Raw genomic sequence first — 11,231 nt, 5'->3', positions numbered from 1 at the left:
TCAATTGATAATAAAATTTTCAAATTTTGGAACCAATAAGGGACATGTCTTTTCTAATCCACCACATTCTGCCCCTTACTCTTTATATTCTAGGCAATAACATAATCCAAAATTCATTTTGAACAATTCCAAATGTTCCCAGATTCTTTCAAAGTTAGGTCTCTTCTGAGATAAGGAAATTTCCTCTTGCTGGTTGTTGTCACACAAATATTTTATTAAGTGTTATTTGATTTCACCAGAGTCAGGCAAGATTCTCCCTATCTCCCTACATACCTAACATTATATTATTTCTGTCTCAGAAAAAATTTAAAGTAAACAAACAAAAAACAAACAAAACTAAACCAAATAAACAAATAGATCATGTACAAATACACACACACACACACACACACACCAACAAAACAAACAAATTATACCACCAGGAACAAAAATCATATTAAATTTCGTTTATGTTGGCAACCTACACATGAGAATGGGGCCTATACTGGAATGTGATTGATATAAATTGTTACTTAAAATTAGCAAATGACTCATAAATTTGTGTATTATTCTTGCACAAGAGTCAGGACATTCTTCTCTGTGTTGTTCCAATTTTAGTACTTATATTGGCAAGGCAAGCAATCAGCAAAGTTTTTTTATTGTAACACCAGAAAAATAAAAACAAATAATAAAAACTTTTAATATAACTATGGTACATAACATACATTAACATTTCAAAAGGCAGAAATTGGGGTATAGTGAGAAGATACTGGACCACAACAAGATTAAAACCCAGCAGGAAATTGTCAACTCCTTTAAATCCATGTGCAACTTTTGGGACTTTAATTTCAAAGACTTAGATGCCTTTTTATTTTCAGTTGTGCTGCCTGCAATATGTACCTTTCTGTGTGCTGACTCCACTCTCTATATGGACCACACCTCTGCACATATCTTATGGCCATAGCATCTCCAATATCTTGGAATAGTCACTAAACACCTTGTTTTACTCTCACTACTTCATGGAATATATCTTCTGATTCTCCTGCCTATTCTAGACGTGCATTCCTGAAGTCTAGTGCTTCATACTGCCTAGCAGCCATGACATTCTAAAGCCAAGAAGTAATAATCCATAATCTCTTTAGTCTTACATTCTATACACCACAAAAACAAGCACCATGTAGATGATGTGGCCAAATTTTATAGCTGCTTTGTGATGGACCTTGCCTCAGTGAACCACATTGGTGATAGCTTTTGATAATAAATGCTTTTTAGGACTATAAAATGTAGACATTTCACATAAGTTGGTATGATTGATTAGGCTCTTGCCCTCAAAACAGCCTTCTGTTCATTCCATATTAAAAATAAATTATACATTAAATGTAATGGTTCAATGATTTTTGGTGTAATTGTTTTTTCTCCAATTGTGTTTCTGCACTATATGATGGTCTGTAATAGTTGAATATCAACCAGCTTTTATTATGATTCCTGTAAATTTGTCTGAACACTGGTATCCTGAAAAGGGCTTACAAACATTGGAAGAATTTGATCATGTTCTGACAAGGAGCAAAAGTATGCTTGGGCTGATCATTGAGGGTGTTGTTGCTTTCATAATACTTAGAGCCAGTGCTACTATTTCTGCATTAGCTTTTACATAAGAGATACCAAACACCTAATTTTGTTAATCATTCTGCTGGAAATGTGACCAATGCTCTCAGCATACAATGGGATTTGAATAGACTGCTAGAACAAAGAATTGATACATTATATGATATAGTGCAGATCATGGGAGATGAGGTACAAGGAATAAAGTCAGAAGCAATTTGAAATGTCATGCTTGATATCTATGGATTTGTATAACTCCAAAAATGTATAAAGAGTCAGCATAATTTTACCAAAATAAAAATACACCTTTAAGATACTCATAATGCTAATGCTTCTTTAGATTTGTTTGCCATGCATAAGGAGGCTGTAAGTTTAAGAAATACAAAGTCTTATTTTTTTTTTATTTTTGATGCTGTTAGCAATACAAATGATATTCTGAAAAAGTTACAGGCCATTTTTCCTTCATGGTCTTTATTTACATTTCTCTTATTTGGCATAGCAGGACTTGGCTTTACAAGCCTTTTGTTGTTGTTCTGTCTTTTATTGGATATTTTTTTATTTACATTTCAAATGTTATCCTCTTTCCAGGTCTTCCCTCTGGAAACTTCCTTTCGTATCCCTCTCTTCCCCTGCCTCTATGAGGATGCTTCCTCACTCACCTACCCACTGTTACCTTCCAGCTCTGGCATTCTCATACATTGGGGCTTTGAACTTCATCACACCCAAGGACCAATCTTTTCACTGATATCTAAAAGGCCATCCTCTGTGTCATATACAGCTGGAGCCATGGGTTCCTCCATGTGTATTCTTCAGTTGGTGGTCCAGTCCCCAGGAACTCTGAGGGTTCTGGCAGGTTGATACTGTTGCTTACCCCATGGGGCTGCAATCTACCTCAGCTCCCTTAGTCCCTTCTCCAACTCCTCCATCAGGGAGGTCGTGATAAGTCCAATGGTTGGCTGCTAGCACCCACCTCTGTATTTGTCAGGCTCTAGCTGAGCCTCTCAGGAAGCAGCCATATCACGCTCCCATGAGCAAGCACTTTATAGCATGTCTATTACATGTTCTTTTGAGTGAAATCATCAGAGATTTCTCAGATATCAAAACAGAGTTACATAAATTCAAGCTACAATGTCTTCCTTAGCAGAAGTTGTTATTCAATGATGGGTAAGATTATCTTGAAAACCTTCTCAACCATTGGCATCATGTGCCAATGATGGATAAGAGCTCTTTTGGATGGCAACTTAAGACAGGCACAACTTTCTGCTGTGTGACTGATAAAGTGCCTCTTATAGGTAAAAGAGATAGGTGAAATTCTCTCAGAAGTGAATCAATCTAAGACAGGGCATGAATGCTAGGATTCATGTACCAATGACAGGTAAGGTCCATACGTTTTGAAGGGACTCCTAAGATAGGCACAGTCTTTCTGCACCAATAGCTAAGACAGCTTTGATTTATGAAGATTAAAAAGAGAGAGATGTGGGGAGCACTTCCAGAGTGAAATTTTGCTGACATCATGCTTATGATTAATCATGAATGACTCTGTCAAATATCCGTTTTTGTTTTTAATTAAAACATGTGTTATACCCTGCCAAGTTCCTCCACTTACACATATGTCCTTGAGAGACTATCCTACCCTGAAGAAAATGGCCATAGTCAAACAGATGTTGTGTACCATAAACTTGTCACATAAGCATTTATGGTCATTATTTATATTCCCAGAATTGGTCATGCTTTGTATTGGTTGCCTTTAAAAGACATTGAGAAAATACACTTACTTTCTGGCATGGTATTCACCAGCAGCCCTCCCATATCTGTCTTCTACATCTGCTTTCTGCCTTTCCTATAATCATCCTCACTCCCTCAGTAGTGAATCCCTCATTGACTGACAGGCAGGCTCCTCAGAAAGCTCTTTCACCTCTTGAGTCATCCACCAGCCCTGTTATTCAAGTTTCAGTAAACTGGTTTAGAGGATGGTATGAAGTTAGGTACTCATTGAGTCTAAGGCATTCTCTTTCATGTCATCACTGACCCAAAGGATACATACTAAAAGACTCTAAAACATCCCTTATTAAAGAAAAGCAATTGCGCCTCTCCATTCAAAAAGTTCACATTTAAGAGAAAATGGCCAGAATCAATAATTCTGACATAACTACTTAACATGTAGTAAATAATTAACACCAATAGTGAATTAATACTGTGTGAGGTGTTAAATTTAAAATTCCAGAGAAACATTGATATATTATCTAAAATTGATTGGGAAAATGGTATAGAACATATAAATGAACACATTTATCCTTTTATTGAAAATTAGCTGTTTCATAGTCCAAATGTTTTAGACGAATACCAGTAATCTCTGACTAAGAAACATTTTATTGTTCTTAAAAACAGAAAAAAGGTGATTACTTAAACATGTACTTTCTGAGAAAGGAAAGTCAACCATATCGATATTTGTCAACTGTTTGCCCAAAAAAGTAATGAGGCATTGACAGCAATATTGTTACTTAAATGTTTATTAATGCATTGTAAGCTAACACTGTACATATTTCTGATATATATATGTATATATATATACATATATATATATATATATATATATATATATATATAAATCAGGATAGGTTTATGACTTTCAAAATTTAACTTATTTAGTTTATTTGGAGACTATAGTAATTGTCCATGTTTATGTAGTGTTTCATTGCATGTACAAACTGTGTTGTGTTTAAATCAGCTTATGGGCCCGAGGAGATAATATACTCTTCTCATTTCCCTAAGCATACATGTTGTCTAACTTCCTTCTTTATTTATATAAACAAACCTTGAGTAGGCCCACTCTCATGATAGCCTCAATCTCATTCTTGTTACCCATTTAATTTATTCTTTATTCACTCAATAAATGAGGTAACAGAACTTCTCCATGTCCAGTGTTAATGTTTTATGTTTTGCTCCCTTGCTACAAAATTCTCTATTCAGTTATATCTCTCAAAGAATCCAGGATGTCCTGATTACCAGGCTTCAATCCAAAACCTCTTGTTGAATGACATTGTAAACTACTGCCTGTGCACTTATCTTAAACCTTATTTTCCAACTATCTTTTAACCAAACTTCCAAATTTAGCTTTTAATGTCTCTTTATCATTGATTTTATTTCTACCATTTTACTTTTTATCTATGAATTTAACCATTCTTAGGCTAATATTTGTTACTAAATACCAGCATGATTTATCTACATCCCCCTTTTTTTCCATTTTCTTTACTGCTACCCACAGTAACTAATAAAATACTACACAGAATACTTTGTTGTTCCTCTTTCCTTTTGAAATACTTTGTATTTAAGAGTATAATCATCTGCTATTCTATTTTAGTTGAGAATTTCTTGGTGATTAGTTGTTTTCTAAGTAAGCACTGTGTTAAAACATTTTAAAAAGTCTTTAGGATTGAATTATATCTATAGATTACTTTTGTTTTCTTCCTTTCTTATAATTGTGGTGTGTGTGTGTGTATGTGTTTGTGTGAGTCATGATTAACCCTATATGGTGCATTTATATCACCACCATGAAGACTTATGTCACATCTCAAAGACCAATATTGAATAAACTGAATAGCCAGGGGATAGGAATGAATGCTTTAGAACAGTATGTTCTATATGCCACAAGGGTATTACACGCCTGAATTTTTGTAATTGTGTATCCTGCAAGATCCTTCACAAGATTGGCCCATCCTCATTAATTAGGCATAGTTGAAGGTCTCATGAGCCCCTCTAGGGTCTTTAGAAAGCTAATAGTTATTACAACAAATATCATTTCCTTCACTTGCACATCTGTGTATCCACTAATAAGTGCTAATCTTTGGGTAAATATACACTCACTCATGCTTTTTAGGCAACTATAATTAAGCTCAGTGATTCACAAAAAATATCCATCAAAGTAGACGTAAACTTTTTTGGAAATAATTTAAGAATACTAAGCTAATAATCCTTAATTTTTGCATTTGTAAAATTGATAAGACAATGATGCACATTTCATTTCATAATGAAGTAAAATATATACTGTGATAAAAATTTGAATATGCAGAAAGAAAAAGTGGTAGTTGAAAGTGTTTGGGGAATGTATAGAAATGGTGATATGGGGAGATACTAAACAGAAGGTACATAATTATGTTTAGAATCAATGAGTAAGCTTCAAAACTCTGGTTTGTATATCAGGAAGACTGTAAATCTTTTTCATTCATGATTTGCTTGAAACATGCAAACAGGGTATAATGGAACTATTTCTAATTTCATGCAAATAAAATTGAACACTGTAGTAACAAATTTTGTTATCTGGATTCACCTGTCTATAATGTGGGTATATTTATATCAAAATACTGTGAAGCATACAATATACTCTTTGTTAACTTTTAAAAACAATATTTTAAAAACTATGAAATAGTCTTGATTTTAATATCTGAAATCTTTGTATGAAATGACACTTAGAAACTGAACATTTCTTAGAACTGCATTTTTCATTCATGGACAACACAGCATGAGGCCACTTGGTCAGACTCATGAAATAACAGCACATCCCAACAAGAGATGATACAAGACATATAAACTTCCATATTTAAATTACCTGGAAGTAATAGAATAAAAACAACTGTAGTGTGTGTGTGTGTGTGTGTGTGTGTGTGTGTGTGTGTGTGTGTAGGGAGAGAATGTAAAAAGGTTCATAGGATATTTCAGATTGGAAAGGTTTTTTTATTCAGAGTATTACTTCCTGATATATGTAGTGTGTCAGACTCTTATAATGAAAATTCATTTACAAATATTTAGAATTTAATCCATGTTTCAAAGGGCTATCCAGAAAGAATGACAGCCCTGCTGTGAAGGTTCCATTGTGAGCATAGTATGTGTGAGAATGGAGGATGCATTTCTACTCCAAGAAGCTTTATGAGCCTCACGTCTTAATAGATACTTACATTGCCATGAATATTTTATAACATCTGAGCCTCAATGTCACCTATATTACTGTTTCTTTGGAAATAGCATATGCCATATAGCCTGCTATCCAAAGCTTCTTTTAGAATGTCTAATGAAATATTCATTCAGTTTCACATTTTAGAAAAAGATCACAATTGGTAACCTTAACATAAAATATGTTGAGTTTTATAAAGTTTCTGTTGTACCTCGAGGATCTCAAATTAATTATGAAATAGGTCTAAGTGGGCCAGCAATCTTGGTAGCCAATGTGGTACCTTTCTGATCATTTATGCTTATTCACACACATCAAAATTCTCTATGGGAAAAGACATGTATATGGTACATAGCTCTACTCTACTCTAGATAGATTGACGTAGTAAAATAAATATATATTTAGCACTGGCTCATATTCACCAGAGTAGAAAATTATTTTACTGCATTTTAGGATGAAACAATGTAGACTACAAATGTAGCTGTTGGTTGCACTGCACACTTTGTAGAAGACATTCAGATGATTTAAGCTGCATATGATTTGAGAGTGTTTCACTGTGGTGTGGCTTCAGTGAATATATTCTGCAAGACACCAAGGGGAAGAAACAACTAAACTGTAATTTTTCCCATTAATAACACCTATGAGACAGCATGGTTATAAAGGTACAATGGGTTACATAGCACTCACATGTTAGTGGTAACAACAGTTATCTAACTAGAATTAAGCATGTAAAGGTAAAAAAGAAAAAAAGTTTGGTACTGGAACCTATCCAAATTCCTGAGGCTATGAAGGTCATGGATATTGCAAAGAATATACTATTATTATTTTCCTAAGCCAGTATAACCCCTGGGTACATAACAAATCTTGTTCTAATATCTGCAAGTAAGTGTTGCTACCACCCATCATAAAGTAAGGTTTTCTTTAAAGCAAATAAAGACTTTTACCAAATACCCACAACTGGTAGCAGTACAGAGATAAACAGATCTCGGGAATATCAGCCCCAGTTAATATATCTGCTTTACTGATTCTATATCAATGAATTCAGAAACCCTGTTAGAAGATCAGGAGAGAATACTGTAAAAGCTAGAATAACAGGAAGTCTGCTGTGAAACAGTCCTCCTAGAAATAGTGCCATAAATAATGCTGGAGCAATGGCAATATCCATGAATATGTTAGCATGAATAGAGGAAAACTTTATGTGCTTCCACACCAAGACAAAGAATTATAGGTAAGTAATAACTGCTGGAAATGATGTAATTAATTTTTTCCAAGCATGAGGCCTTTTTCATTTTCCAGTGGAGTGTGGTCACCCCTGAGTAATATAAAATGAACTAATATATACATAAATATAATAATTATATAAAATATGTAATATATAGATAGAGAAATAATATATAAATTATATAATATAATATTTCAATATATTTGTATTATTTTAATAAAATGTAATATATATAACAGATTATCAACTTGAGAGTGGGGAAGCAAGGTAAGGGTTAAAGGGAAGATATTTGGGAGGAATTGGATGAGGAAAAAAGGGAGGAACATGCTGCAATTCTATATCAATTTAAACATTCTCTTAAAAATAGAAAAAATTATTTCACCAATTATTTTAACTACCAGTAACATTAATTTCATATAAATTTTCCATCCATACTCTTTTCAGGAATTGAGAATAACATATATGGGTGTTTAACTGAGAAAATAGCCACATAGACTAGTATATCTAAATACTTTTCTTTAATTGTTAGTGTTCTTTGGGCATTGGTCTTGAGAGTTTGTAACCTCACCCCAGTTCCAGTTCTCTGCCTCTATCACAGTTGTGGTTGAAGATGTGAACTCTCACAAACGTGTATGGCTTCATCAATTTTTGAGAGGTTGGGTGTTGAGTTCTTTAAGCATATGCCAAAGATTGGTATAGCTGGATCATTGGTTACATTTATTTTTAGCTTTTAACTATTCTTTACACTAATTTCCATAGTGTCTACCCCCATTTGTAACCATAGCAACAGTCAATGAAGGTTTCCATTCCCCTATATTATTTCCAATTACTGACATTAGCAATTCTACTGAGCTTAGCCATTCTGAGTGGGAAAAAAATGAAATTTCAAAGTTGTTCTTATTTGTGTTTTCCAAATTTTTAAGTATGGTAGGCATTTTTTAGATATTTTAAGTCACTTTTATGGAGGTGGGGCAGGACCTAATTCCTGAGAGCCATTAGAATGAATGGAAATAGACAACCTTGGGAAGTAGGAGGTAGGGGAACCCTCTAGAATATACCAGAGACCTGGGAGGTGAGAGGTGCTAAGGACTCAAAGGACGGGACCTTTGATAAAATACCCAACAGTGAGGAAAGATAACTTATACAGTGCATCTCCAGTAGAAAGACAGGGAACCAAGTGGAGGGATAGAGTTGACATCTCAGAGTCAAAAACTCTGACCCATAATTGTCCCTGTCTTAAAGAACTACATGGACAAAAATGGAGAAGAGTCTGAGGGAAAGGAGGTCCTGTGACTAGACCAATTTGGGATCCATCTCAGTGGAATCTTCAAGACCTGACACTATTACCAATACTATGGTGTGCTTAAGAATAGGAGCTAAGCATGGTTGCCCTCTAAGAGGCCCAACAAGAAGCTGAAAGATTCAGATGCATATACTTATACCCAACCAATGGACAGAAGCCAGGGACCCCTGTAGTTGAATTAGGGAAAGGTTGGAAGAAGCTGAGTAGAAGGGCTACTCTATACGAATAGCAGCAGTCTCAACTAACGTGGACTTCCGAGATATCTCAGACACTGAGTCACCAACCAGGCAACATACATCAATTGATATGAGGCCCCAAATATAATATAGCAGAGGACTGCCTGCTCTGACTTCAGTGAGAGAAGAATCACCTAACTTAAGAGAGATTTGAGGCCCCCGGGCTTGGGGAGGCCTGTTGGGATGAGAGTAGGAGGGTGAGGACATCCTTCTGGAGATGGAGGAATTATTGTAAATTAAAGTATATCTGTAATTTTTTTCTTGGCCTGTTTATTAGTAGTAAAGAGAAAAGTTATTGATTTTGTAGGGTGATTCTGAATCTTACCACTTAGTTGATTTTCCCTGTCTGGTGTTTATATAGGCTTTATGTTTTTTCATCAGAATTCTTAATTTGCTTTCTGAATTTTTATTCCATTTTGTCTTTCCCAGTATGTTGCTGTAGATTCAATCTGTCTTCCTTTATTATGATTTCATGTAATTGACAACATTTTATAGGAAACATTGAAATATCTGCTTAGAATTTGTCATATTCCTGTGACTTTCAATTGAGTAGTTATAGAGAAGGCATGTTGGAAAAGACATATTGCCTAGGTTTTTCATGCTTTTCTTTGCAATTGGTATATCTCTTGCTTTATACCTTGGTGTTTCTAGATATTCTTCAGTGAGACAAAAGACTCAGAAAAACAAAAACAAAACCTGGGAGAAGAGCCAAGAGGGAGAAAAAAGTAAGAGATTATAGAAAAAGAACAAAATTCAATATATTACAATAATAAAAAAGTTTAAAATCAAAATTAGATATTTAAGAAAGGTGATATGAAACAAAAATTAAAGCATATTTAAAATTAGATAACCTCAGAATACTACTATACAGAGTGATAGAAAACCCCTTAGAAGTAAAGTAGGCACATAAAGAAGAAGGTAGGATGGGAGATTATAGAAAAATGGGAGGGTGGGAGGGTGGGCGGGAGGGGGACTGTGTGATGAAATGAGGAAGGAAATGAACTAATAGGAGAAAAATAGACACAGACAGAAAGCTAAAGAGAGAGATAGTGAAAATATTAAATAATGGCTAATTCTAGAAAATGTATAAAAATAGACAAATATGTGTATAGTGATGAAAACTAAAACTTTTGGGAAGATCTGGGAGGAAACTGAGTGAGAGAGAAGACCATGATGAGAATATATAATATGAAAAAAAGTTAATGGGAATACACCACAAATCTTTTTTTTAATGTAGCAAAATAAAACTCTTTTTAAACAAAATATAGTGGTGAGCCAAGCAGGAGGCATCACAAGAACACAATGACAAAGAAGAAACAAAGATGATGAGGTATAGAACAGCTTCTTACAGATCCAGACTAAATGAAGAATGCCAATTATTTTTTTTTGTGTGTGTGTTAGGTTTGATTCCCTCTGGATCTCTGTATGTCCTTTGGCTGCTGCTGATTCTGTATTAGACAAGGTCTATATCTGTATTAGTTTTGGGTGTGTCTACCCTGATCCTTATGTTGTGGGATGCAGTCTATGGGATGGTTAAATTCTCGATTTTTCATAAGGCTACACAACTATATCCTTGGGATAATTCATATTTTGCTGTGGGTTGCTGCAGTCATTTTGATATTGTAGAAAGCTATTCTAGTACTTTGATAGATATAGACTAGTACTGATATTAGTATCTACAAATTTTCCTAAGTATTAGTCATTTTATTGTGGGCACTAAGTATACCTCTAGCTTCAGGCTTTGGGGACTATACAAGGAAGACACAGAAAGTTCCTGACAATATGTGAGCCACAGAGTCAGAGCTATCATCCTCCAGAATTGTCAGTTAAGGAGATCTGTTTCTGGAAGACAGTAAGAGTGTTTTTTCATGTGCATTCCTCTTGCTGAATGTATGCTCCTGACATTTGTCTTGGTTTTGATACCTTTATACCTTGATCTTCTCC

General features: G+C 34.5%; 1 non-coding gene across 1 annotated transcript; it reads right to left on the bottom strand.

Annotated features, from left to right (window-relative positions):
- Positions 1-514: 514 nt before the first annotated feature.
- LOC114621065 lies at positions 515-619 on the bottom strand. Its single transcript, XR_003711388.1, has one exon. It is a non-coding gene; the product is annotated as a U6 spliceosomal RNA (small nuclear RNA).
- Positions 620-11,231: the final 10,612 nt, after the last annotated feature.

Source organism: Grammomys surdaster, unplaced genomic scaffold, assembly GCF_004785775.1.
Source record: "Grammomys surdaster isolate TR1022 unplaced genomic scaffold, NIH_TR_1.0 171, whole genome shotgun sequence".
Taxonomy (NCBI): Eukaryota; Metazoa; Chordata; class Mammalia; order Rodentia; family Muridae; genus Grammomys; species Grammomys surdaster.
This window is presented reverse-complemented; position numbering and strand designations above follow the sequence as displayed.